The following is a 13,701-nucleotide window of genomic DNA, read 5'->3' on the forward strand; positions in this document are numbered from 1 at the left end:
ATGTTTGTGCGTCACGGGCAATTTGTTGCCCATGTCGCACAATGTCGGTCACCCCTGTCAAATGTACTTACCTACCGAACGACCTCGCTGTGGGCGGCGAACATCCTCTTCCTGAAGGGGGAGGGATGTTCGGCATCACAGCGACGTCACACAGCGGCCGGCCAATAGAAGCAGAGGGGCGGAGATGAGCGGGACATAACATCCCGCCCACCTCCTTCCTTCCGCATTGCCGGCGGGACGCAGGTAAGCTGTGTTCGTCGTTCCCGGGGTGTCACACGGAGCGATGTGTGCTGCCTCAGGAACGACGAAAACCTACATCCAAGAATGTGACCGATATTTTGAAAATGAACGACGCGTCAACGAGCAACGATAAGATGAGTATTTTTGCTCGTTCACAGTCGTTCGGAGGTGTCACACGCTACGATATGTCAAACGATGCCGAATGTGCGTCACGGAATCCGTGACCCCGACGACATATCGCCCGATATATTGTAGCGTGTAACGGGGCCTTAAGTCTAAAAGTACATAATAATCAAAAAGGAAGTAAAGACTTGCACATAATCCTATACAAGACGTAAAACCAGAAAAAAAATAATTTTATCACAATTCACACATTTTACAATAAGTCATAACGTATACGGTACTTGTTCCTTCTTTATGATCTAAGTAGACACTTAAAAAAATTAAAAGACATATAGGGTTTCAACAAGGGAAGAATGACAGGTTTAATATCAGTATCCTGACCCGCAATTTGCACTATGTTTTGAAAAAGGTAGGATCAGCGATATTATGAAGACCGTAGTGTAATATCTAGATAATCATTGATAATTAATAACCCCCCCTCCCCCAAGGGGCTAAGTAAATGTTTACAAAAGCAGGAGAAGTGTTTTGGAGAGAGACTGATTTTGCAGGAGGCAGTGACTTTCCCGTTTATAGGTTTATAATATTGAGGGCAGAGTGACACGGGTGACAGTCATGTAGTTTCTGGCCATAGAAGGTCACTAACGTTCCATTGTTCCTGCTGTCAGTATTCATTGGTATAGGTAGCTTTCCTGCTGGAATAATCTCTCCCCCTTTTGGACCCAGCAGGAACTCGACTTCCACCCAGCTGCTGATCATCAACAGCATTATCTTGGTCTTTAAATACCCCTTCCTTCCTTGGACTGGTGCTGGTAATATTTTCAGTTCATTCAAGCCGAGGTTGCAAGCAGATGGCTTTCTACTCCTCTGTGGTATCGTTGCTGAAAACTCTGCTGAACTTCTACCTGAGTCATCTGTAGATAAGTGGTTCATGCATTTTCCCCCTGTGTATCCTCCTTGTGTCGTCTTTAGCATTTAGTGGGGTTGACGAAGAGCTCATCCTATTTATTCCCTATTTAGGGTCCAGCACTAGGGTTAGGTATCCAGATCGGCGCATAGGTGCAAAACCCAACTAGGGTGGTGAGGGACCCCATGAACCAGCAGTAGGTTTGGTCAGAGGTCACCACCTTACCTTTCCCTACACTCAGGGTTTCCCTTCCCTTTTCGTCATTCGCTTGGTACCTCCCCGTACTTAGCGTGAGACAGAGCCTTGTCAGTTAACAGTAGGAGAACTGAAAGTTTCAATGTGGCCAGTAAAATGTAGAAAATACAGGGTCATTAACTGCACATTGGCAATCTAATGCTCGAGAAAAAAGGTTCATACTTTCAGCTAGTCTTTTTGAGCATTTTTTGGTGTCCTAGTGATGACATTTTTAAATAGAGGTCGATTCAGAATACAATTTTTTCATGTTATATTATTTATTGATGTAGTATGTGAATTTTTTAGGGTAACATAATTTTCAATAAGATAAAAAAATTTCCAATATTTGGATGAAATATAGCACACAATTGAGTCATGTGGCATCTATTAGGTTTATCATTCCAAATTGATCTGAACTCAAGTATTTTTCTACTTTTCATCTATCCAGCGAGGTCCAGACACCAATATTCCAACCAGGCCCAGACACCAATACCCAAACCAGGCCCAGACACCAATATCCCAACCAGGTCCAGACACCAATATCCCAACCAGGCCCAGACAACAATACCCCAACCAGGCCCAGACACCAATACCCCAACCAGGCCCAGACACCAATATCCCAACCAGGTCCAGACAACAATACCCCAACCAGGTCCAGACACCAATATCCCAACCATTTCCTGACACCAATATCCCAACCAGGTCCAGACACCTTTACCACAGTCAGGTCCAGACACCAATATCCCAACGAGGTCCAGACACCAATATCCCAACCAGGTCCAGACACCAATATCTCAACCAAGTCCAGACACCAATATCCCAACCAGGTCCAGACAACAATACCCCAAACAGGTCCAGACACCAATATCCCAACCATTTCCTGACACCAATATCCCAACCAGGTCCAGACACCTTTACCACAGTCAGGTCCAGACAACAATATCCCAACCAGGTCCAGACACCAACACCCCAATCAGGTCCAGACACCAATATCCCAACCATGTCCAGACACCAACATCCCAACCAGGTCTAGACACCAATACCCCAACCAGGTCCAGACACCAATATCCCAACCAGGTCCAGACACCAATATCTCAACCTAGTCCAGACACCAATACCCCAACCAGGTCCAGACACCAATACCCCAACCAGGGCCAGACACCAATACCCCAACCAGGTCCAGACACCAATATCCCAACCATTTCCTGACACCAATATCCCAACCAGGTCCAGACACCTTTACCACAACCAGGTCCAGACACCAATATCCCAACCATTTCCTGACACCAATATCCCAACCAGGTCCAGACACCTTTACCACAACCAGGTCCAGACACCAATATCCCAACCAGGTCCAGACACCAATATCCCAACCATGTCCAGACACCAATATCCCAACCATGTCCAGACACCAATATCCCAACCAGGTCTAGACACCAATATCCCAACCAGGTCTAGTCACCAATATCCCAACCAGGTCCAGACACCAATATCCCAACCAGGTCCAGACACCAATATCCCAACCATGTCCAGACACCAATATCCCAACCAGGTCTAGACACCAATATCCCAACCAGGTCTAGTCACCAATATCCCAACCAGGTCCAGACACCAATATCCCAACCAGGTCCAGACACCAATATCCCAACCAGGTCCAGACACCAATATCCCAACCAGGTCCAGACACCAATACCCAAACCAGGTCCAGACACCAATACACCAACCAGGTCCAGACACCAATACCCCAACCAGGTCCAGACACCTTTACCACAGTCAGGTCCAGACACCAATATCCCAACCAGGTCCAGACACCAATACCCCAACCAGGTCCAGACACCAATACCCCAACCAGGTCCAGACACCAATACCCCAACCAGGTCCAGACACCAATACCCCAACCAGGCCCAGACACCAATACCCCAACCAGGCCCAGACACCAATACCCCAACCAGGTCCAGACACCAATACCCCAACCAGGCCCAGACACCAATATCCCAACCAGGTCCAGACACCAACACCCCAATCAGGTCCAGACACCAATATCCCGACCATGTCCAGACACCAATATCCCAACCAGGTCCAGACACCAATACCCCAACCAGGCCCAGACACCAATACCCCAACCAGGCCCAGACACCAATACCCCAACCAGGTCCAGACACCTTTACCACAATCAGGTCCAGACACCAATATCCCAACCAGGTCCAGACACCAACACCCCAATCAGGTCCAGACACCAATATCCCGACCATGTCCAGACACCAATATCCCGACCATGTCCAGACACCAATATCCCAACCAGGTCTAGACACCAATATCCCAACCAGGTCCAGACACCAATATCCCAACCAGGTCCAGACACCAATATCCCAACAAGGTCCAGACACCAATAGCCCAACCAGGTCCAGACACCAATACCCCAACCAGGTCCAGACACCAATACCCCAACCAGGTTCAGACACCAATATCCCAACCAGGTCCAGACACCAATACCCCAATCAGGTCCAGACACCAATATCCCAACGAGGTCCAGACACCAATACCCCAACCAGGGCCAGACACCAATACCCCAACCAGGTCCAGACACCAATATCCCAACCATTTCCTGACACCAATATCCCAACCAGCTCCAGACACCTTTACCACAACCAGGTCCAGACACCAATATCCCAACCAGGTCCAGACACCAATATCCCAACCATGTCCAGACACCAATATCCCAACCATGTCCAGACACCAATATCCCAACCAGGTCTAGACACCAATATCCCAACCAGGTCTAGTCACCAATATCCCAACCAGGTCCAGACACCAATATCCCAACCAGGTCCAGACACCAATATCCCAACCAGGTCCAGACACCAATACCCAAACCAGGTCCAGACACCAATACACCAACCAGGTCCAGACACCAATACCCCAACCAGGTCCAGACACCTTTACCACAGTCAGGTCCAGACACCAATATCCCAACCAGGTCCAGACACCAATACCCCAACCAGGTCCAGACACCAATACCCCAACCAGGTCCAGACACCAATACCCCAACCAGGTCCAGACACCAATACCCCAACCAGGCCCAGACACCAATACCCCAACCAGGCCCAGACACCAATACCCCAACCAGGTCCAGACACCAATACCCCAACCAGGCCCAGACACCAATATCCCAACCATTTCCTGACACCAATATCCCAACCAGGTCCAGACACCTTTACCACAATCAGGTCCAGACACCAATATCCCAACCAGGTCCAGACACCAACACCCCAACCAGGTCCAGACACCAATATCCCGACCATGTCCAGACACCAATATCCCGACCATGTCCAGACACCAATATCCCAACCAGGTCTAGACACCAATATCCCAACCAGGTCCAGACACCAATATCCCAACCAGGTCCAGACACCAATATCCCAACAAGGTCCAGACACCAATACCCCAACCAGGTCCAGACACCAATACCCCAACCAGGTCCAGACACCAATACCCCAACCAGGTTCAGACACCAATATCCAAACCAGGTCCAGACACCAATACCCCAATCAGGTCCAGACACCAATATCCCAACGAGGTCCAGACACTAATACCCCAACCAGGTCCAGACACCAATATTCCAACCAGGTCCACATACCAATATCCCAACCAGGTCCAGACACCAATAACCCAACCAGGTCCAGACACAACACCAATACACCAACCAGGTCCAGACACCAATATCTTATAGGACATCGACCACATTGGTCTAATTTAAGAAAGGGTATAGTATATTAATGTGGTATATAAAGAGTCACTTTGATCTTTGGATCATAAATGAACAAAGTGGATATGCTCACAATCCCGTCTCTTCATATGGATGCTCCATCAAGGTTTCTGTCACTTTTGATAGCGAGAGTACCATTTTTTGCCATCAAATACATGTAAATCTTGACAAAAAAATGACAATAACGTCTGTCAATCATCATCTGAGTTGTAAGACACATTTAGTTTGAACAGAGACTTATAGAGGACCTGTAGATGAAGTGAATTATTTATACATGTTCTTATTTTATTCATGCTTCTCCCCCTTGTTTTCCTTTATTTTTCTTTTTGAAATCCACCATCTGGATATGGGCCTTTTTTCATTTAGTGCTAATTGTTATATTCTTTACCAAGGAGGCGTGGCTCACTGGGGAATAATACATACTAGGCTAATGACACGCCCCTGAGGATCTTGTGAGCCTCCCCTCCTTGTAAAGTCTTAGCATAACATTAAAAGGCCCATATCTGTGTAACAATATAGTGGATTAAAAAAAGAAAACATAAAAAATACTCAAGGAAAAGCAGGAATAAAATAAGAGCAAAAACTGAACACTTTTGATCTGGTGACAGATTCTTTTTACATTCGCAGTTTTTTACGATTGCAGTTGGCAGTTGTTTATGTGTTGTTTTATACAGGTGGTCAGAATTCTATGCTCATAGACTGATTATCAATATGATTGTTATGTGCACATAAAATATTATCGTTATCGGTAACACATGCCCCGTTTACCCAGAATGATGTGCAGCTGATATGACAATGACTTTAAAGGGGTATTCCCATTTTCAAGATCCTATCCTAATATGTAGTGGCTGTCCATGGACACCTAAGGTCCAGCAATGCCCTGCACATGAGGTAACAGACATAGCTAATCAGAAGAACTATACTACATTTCTAATTGGAGGTAGTTTCTAATATTATTATTATACCTACTACATATTAGAATAGGAACTTAGATATGGGAATACCCCTTTAAGTCTGCCATGAATGATCAGTTTGCTTATTTATCGGGTGATTGCCAGCATTTTTATATAAGCTGATATTTAATGAAGGAGCGTTCTAACCAACATTTGTTTGTAATTAAGAGTTAAGGGTGCTTTACACGCTGCGACATCGCTAACGATATATTGTTGGGGTCACGTCGTTATTGACGCACATCCGGCGCCGTTAGCGACATCGCAGCATGTGACACCAAGGAGCGACGATCAACGATCGCAAACACGTCAAAAATCGTTGATCGTTGACATGTCGCTCCTTTTCATAATATCGTTGGTGGTGCATGCCGCTGGTTGTTCGTCATTCCTGCGGCAGCACACATCGCTATGTGTGACGCCGCAGGAACGACGAACATCTCCTTACCTGCGGCCACCGGCAATGAGGAAGGAAGGAGGTGGGCGGCATGTTCCGGCCGCTCATCTCCTCCCCTCCTCCGCTTAGTGACGCTGCAGTGACGTCGCTATGACGCCGAACGCACCTCCCCCTTGAAGGAGGGATTGTTCGGCGGTCACAGCGACGTCGCAGGGCAGGTATGTGCGTGTGACGCTGCCGTAGCGATAATGTTCGCTACGGCAGAGATCACCACATATCGCACGAACAACGGGGGAGGGTGCTATCGCGCACGACAGCGCTAGCAATCGCTAGCAATATCGCAGCGTGTAAATCACTCTTTAGACTTTGTTGTTTTTTGCAATGATAAAATTCTGAAAAGAAAACAGTAGTGCATAATAATTTTAGCCCCTACATCCCTCGAAGAACCTCAGTTCCAAGTATGTGCGCATATATATTTTTTTTTTTTTAAACACAGAATGTACATTTTTTGGTTTATTTCTTATAGTAATTGTAAATTATGTTTATAGATGACTGTTTATAACTGTGTATAGACTACATTGCAGCTTATGAATGTGACAGACATTGTTATCATTACTTCTAATTCAATAAATACATTTTAGCTTAAGTCACGAGTCTGTGTGTTTCTTATTTCTTTATATATATTTTTTTGTTTAAAGGGAATTTCTCAATACGATCAACCCTCCTATGCCGTCTATACGGACATGTAGGTCATAGGAGGCTGAATAAAATTATATTTTGATATCTGTGATCCGATGTCTTATTTCAGAGATATCCATGTTTTTCTTATATGTAAATGAGCTGTTAAGATCTATGGGCGGGACACTGATGTGCATGAGACCCCGCCTCCAGAGATTATTATAAATCAAAGGAGGAGTCACCAGTATGAGATATGTAACTATCAGTAAGGGTATGTGCGCACACTGCAGTTTTGTTTCTTCAGCGAAAAACGCACCCTCTGGCAGAAAAATGCACCTCTGGCCAGAAGTATCAAATGCATGCATTTTTAGCGCGTTTTGGTGCATTTTTGCCACGGTTTGGTTAATGTATTTTTTTTTTTTTAAAGGAGAAACAAAATATGATAGGAAAGGACTATTGATAGATAGCTAGAATAGATAGATAAATATAGATAGATAAATAATAAATATAGATAGATAGATAGATAAAATAGAAAGAATAGATAGATGGAAAAAATAGAAAGAATAGATAGAACATATAGAATAGATAATTAAAAAGAACAGATAGAATAGATAGAAAGAAATAACAGAATAGCTCGATAGATAAAGGGATAGCTAGCTTGCCCAGCTGTTTTTTAAATTATTTTTTGGTAAAAAAAAAATGACGTGGCGTTCACCCCAATTTTTCATATCCAGCACTGGAACAGCAACAGCTGCAGGCTGCAACCCTCAGCTATCTGATGTACCTTGTCCGGTTATTAAAAATTGAGGGGATCCAACACTTTTTTTTTTAATTATTTGATTTATTTACAAAAAAAATGACTTGGGGTCCCTCCGCATTTTTCTAAAACCAGCCAAGGTGCAGCAGACAACTGGGGTCTGATATTATGAGGATGGGAAGGGCCATAGTTATTTGGCCATTTCCAACCTAGCAATAGCAGCTCGCAGCTGACCCAGAAGTGGCCCATGCATTAGATGCGCCAATTCTGGCGCTGGACTCGGCTCTTCCCGTTGCCATGGTGCAGTGGTAATCGGGTAATAAGGCGTTAATAACAGTCCATAGCTGCCACTAAGTCCTAGATTAGTGATGGCAGGCATCTATGAGACAACCTCCATCACTAATCTATAAATAAAAGTAAATAAACACAAACACCCCAAAAATCCTTTACTTGAAATGAAAGACAAAAAAGCCCCCTCTTTCACCACTTTATTAACCCCCAAAAGAGCAATACCACAGGAGAAATGCTACCACATGCCTCCTGTATGTTTCAGGTGCCCCACATCTTGGATTCTGGATCTGCGGTGTTGCTCTCGGTGTGTCGAGAGTGGGAGAAGAGAATTGTGTTGACAATTCAACACAATGGGCAGCACTTTGAGCACAACCTTTAGTGGGTTACTGTCATTGTTCCATGTCACAAACGTGTCAATAACTCGATAATGAATAAAGCTACGTTAAAAATGAGCACACCATTTTCTTGTGCAATTCTCTATGAGTTTGATTAGTTACATGACCCCCTACCCATTGAAAAAAAGTAAAGTTCAATTGAAAATGACAGCTTTGCAGATGGCTGCCATGGGTGTCACCCGGCCTCAAATGTTTTGCCCCTCCCATGTACTAATATGCCACAAACGGGGAGGTGATATCAGCAACTACTTCCATTTTATCAGGGTGTATCCATACTTATGGCCCAGCCTGTATAATGTACCCATTGATTGAAGAAAAAAAAAGCAAAATAGTCACCCCTCCTTGTTTCCCCACTGCTCCGGTCTCTACAGCAAGAGTTTTGATGTGCTGCACATCTGAGCACAGGAGGCACAATATAGTGATGTCACGGTGCTGATACGTCAAAGCCAGAAGTGCGGGACAATAAAGAAGAAAGGAGAGTCAGTGCACAGCTACCCTGTTTCCCCGAATATAGGACCTATCCTGAAAATAAGCCCTAGTAGGATTTTGGGGTTTTTTTTGACTATACTTTAAATATAAGCCCTACTGCTAGTTGCAGTTCCATAAGGAAGTGTCCAAGCAGCTAAAAAAGTTAAGGAATACAGCAGGACTCTTCATCAAAGAAAGTAGACACCCCAAAAGAAAGCAGGCATCCCCCCCCAATAAAGCATATCCCCCTCAAAGAAAAAAATAAATCGCACTCACCAGACCCAAAACAATTACAGTTGGCAAGTGCTAATGGTGGATGAGCTCTCACACAGAGAGAGCTGTCAGGTCCTTCGCCGTTCCAGCTGTATTACACTGCAACTCTCCCAACAGATCGGCTACTAGTTCACTCCGTATGTGATGCTGTTTCCAGGCACCAGGGGGAACAACGCAGTGGAACCTGACAGCAATGCAGATTTGTATGTGAGAGCCCGTTCACTTGCCAACTCTAATTGTTTGGGACCTGGTAAGCACAATTCTTTGAGGGGGAGTCTGCTTTCTTTTGGGGCTAAACTTAGCTTTCTTGTGCATCATCTTTAGGAGAGGCTTCATTCTGGGATGACAGCCATGCAGACCAATGTGATGCAGTATGCGGTGTATGGTCTGAGCCCTGACAGACGGATCTCCCACCTCTGTAACCTCTGCAGCAATGCTGGCAGCACTCATACGTCTATTTTGAAAACATGACCTCTGGATATGATGCTGAGCTGGTGCACTAAACTTCTTTTGCTGACCATGTTCTGAATGGAACCTGTCTTGTTATACCTCTGTATGGTGTTAACCACCGTGCTGCAGCTCAGTGTAAGGGTATTGGCAATCTTCCTATAGCCTTGGCCATCTTTATCTAGAGCAAAAATTATTTTTTTCAGATCCTGAGAGAAATCTTTGCCATGAGGAGCCCTGCTGAACTTCAAGTGACCAGTATGAGAGTGTGTGTAAATGACAACGTGAGCATTTCAACTTAGGGGTGCACTCACTTTTGTTGTCAGCGGGTTAGACATTAATGGCTGTGTGTTGACTTATTTAGACGGCACCAAATGTACATTGTTATACAAGCTGCACACTGACACTGTACATTGTATAAAAGTGTCATATCGTCTGTGCTGTTCCACATAAAAATATTTACAAAAATGTGAGGGGTGTACTCACTTTTGTGATATATTGTATTTTTACTTTATATGTATACACATTCTCGTGCTATGTGAAATTGCTTGGGGCTTCGCACTATTTTGACAAGGTAATTTATTGTGCACAATATACCTTGCCTCTCGCCTTGTGGATGAGTGTGAATATGTACAGATTAGCTAAAGGGCTTTGTTATTTTCACGGTATTTACATAAGGACATAGTGTTCATATAGTTATTTTATGGGCTTGCAGCATTCCTTTTACTCTGTTTTTTCAACCCCAAAAATTCCTTCAAAGTGTGACGATCCCTTTAAATTTACTGTGTATTCCATCATGTGTGATCCATCTCCAGAAGCAGAGGCAGAGCTGGATTATGGGAAGTGAGGCCGAAGCTTTGTGCCATTGTTCCCGCTTTACTGTCTGCAAAACTGTATAGCAGACAAAGAGGCTTTTAATTCAGTCCAAGCAAGTTATTGGATAATAGCAGGAGTCATACCTGCTGGTAAGTGAGGGAAAGGAAATTCCAGCACCCAAAGTGCTGGCAGGATGATAGTAAAGCACAACCACTCACTTAAATGAAGTTAATATACATTATACAATACAGTTACTATAAAACACACATTAGATGGTAAAATACAGTATATGATAAAACACATTAAACTTTCTGTCACTAGGGGGCGCACCGCTGCACTGCTCCGTCTCTGCTACATCATCAGCCCGCGCTCTCCAGCAGCAGCAGAAATTAGACATTCACTTTATAAAACACCACTATATTACAGTGCATTCAGTATAGAAAAAATCACTAGAGGACAGAGGTTGATTATTCCATTTCTTTATTCTTTATACATGTCAGGGCAATGCATTTCAGAGATTGACTGTCTCCTTCATCAAGACATCAAGGAACCATCAAACTGCTACAATAGAGGAAGTAACCCTATATATACATACGATTACGTCAGAAGACTGCCCTCTGTATTTCAAATCTTGGCGCAATTTTTCAGTGTTACAATAACGGCAACCACTTTCAAGTCATACACTTTAATACACACACACACACACACATACGCAAACATTTTTCTTTTTTCTTTATTTACATTTTGACATCATTACTTCAATATTTTTTAACTTTTTGTCATTTAATCGGTATGTCCTTTTATATCCTTCAGTCCTCCACAAATTCAGGATCCCTCATTAGGTCCTGCACAGGCGCACTACAATACTTTCATCCGCCCTGCTCAGGGCAGATCAAAATGCGCCTGCGCAGGACCTCCTAGTGTGGATGACGTAGAACACGTCATGCACCCAGACTTCAGAAGAAGGAGAACAGACATGGCCGAAAGAGCAGACGCCGGTACCGGAGAACGGAGACACCTATCCGACCAGTCTGCACTGCCCTTTAGGTGAGTATTATAAAGTGATCTTTATGTTCTACACAGCGGCCTGGGCTCTTATATACAGTATGTTAGAATGCTGTATATAAGAACTCACTGGTGGTGGCCACAGTTTATACTCACCAAATCTGGTGACAGGTTCACTTTAATTATCTGATGAACCCTATGTAACTGGCAGCCTAACTTTCCAGTTTGCACTGACTTTGACCATCCAAAGTGACTGTAACCCTACAGCAGCAGGTTGTCTAGATAAAGGCCAAAGGGGTGACCCTATCAGCCATAGTGTCGCACTCCCCGAGTCCCGGCGCCGTCTGTCACTCACCGCTCCAGTTCCCGATCCTTCTGCCCGCGGCTGCCCTCCTCACTCTCTCTCCTCTGCGTCCTCCGTGCCTCTTGCCCGCTGGTCCCGGCATCCCCCTGCGACCCAGGACACTCTGTCTGGTCCCCCTGCATCTCCTGCACCGCTTCCTGCTCTGGTCTCCGGCACACGAGCCTCGCGCAAACGCATTAGGGCGCACGCGCTCACTCACCTCTTCTTAAAGGGCCAGCGTCCAGGAAACAGGAAATGGTCAATTACAGGTACAGGGTATATTAGGAATTCCTTTCCATGTGGGCGGTGCCTGATCAACGTGTTCCCATAGCTAGGTGTTCAGGTCCCTTTGTGCCTTGCCCCCGTTTAACTCTGTCTCTTCCGCAGAACCCGTCCTGCCACCTTAACCTGGTCCTGACTGCTGATTCCCCAGGAAGTCTTCCGGTGACTGTCTGCTGAAGATCCCGCCATCTACCGTCAGCCTGAACCCGTCACCGATCCCCGACTTCACCTGGTAACATCAGCCTTCATGTCTCGCTGGACCCGTACCCCGTCTGCGGTTCTTACCCGGCACCTGAATCCGGTTCCAGTCATCCGTCTGGCCTCCGGTGTTCGTTGGACACAGAGACATTCCCGTACAAGATCTCTGAAGGACTCTGATCCCGTACCCCTAGTGTTCCGGCTACCGTGCATCTGGGCCCTCTGATGGGGTGATCGGACAGTCCCTGTATAGGGTTAGCTCCGGGTTGCCTCACTGGGGGAGTCTGGTGCACGACCCAGTGAATCCACCTCCAGGACGTTACACATAGCAAGAGACATTGGTTGTTCCAAGTCTGTAATTTTGAGAATATTGCATCTTTACAACATCACAAACTCTTTCAAGTCCCCCAAGAAGCCTGGTCACCCTTGAAATACAAATGGAAGAGAGGACAGGATAATGTGGAGACCTTCCAAGGGTAATCATTTCAACACAGCTGAAATTGCTTGCCAGTTCAACACTGAGCAGGGTAAGGATCTGTCTCGTCATACAGTGTCACAATGTTTAAGAGCATTTAGACTGAAAGGCCACTCTGCAGTGACCAAACCTCTCATTAGCAGAAAAAATCAAAAGGCCAAACTCACCTTTGTTGAGGAGCATGTTGTGTGGACAGAGGAGAAACTGTCCACAATTCATTTTAGTGATGACAGCAAGTTTAATTTTTGTGGATCTGATGGGAAACATTATGTTCATTGACAAACTAGGAAAGACTGAACCCAAAGTGTGTTAAGAAGTCAGTGAAAGGTGGTGGAGGAAGTGTCATGGTTTGGGGAATGTTTTCTGCAGCAGGAGTTGAACCTCTCATACAGCTACATGGCAGAGTGAATGCAAGTGTGGATCAGAACCTTCGTCAACAACACGTGGTTCCGTACTTGTGTTCATCACTCAATCAGCCAGCAATTCTCATGCAGGGCAATGCTCCCTGCCACACTGCAAAGGGGGGAAAGCAGTTCCTTGAAACAGAAAACCTTGAAATGATGAAATGGCCACCCGGAGTCCTGATCTAAACCCAATAGAAAACCTCTGGAAAATCCTTGGTGACAAAATTATGGCGAAAAAACACACAACAGTCAAAAAAC

The sequence above is a fragment of the Anomaloglossus baeobatrachus genome, chromosome 7 (genome assembly GCF_048569485.1).
Source record: "Anomaloglossus baeobatrachus isolate aAnoBae1 chromosome 7, aAnoBae1.hap1, whole genome shotgun sequence".
Taxonomy (NCBI): Eukaryota; Metazoa; Chordata; class Amphibia; order Anura; family Aromobatidae; genus Anomaloglossus; species Anomaloglossus baeobatrachus.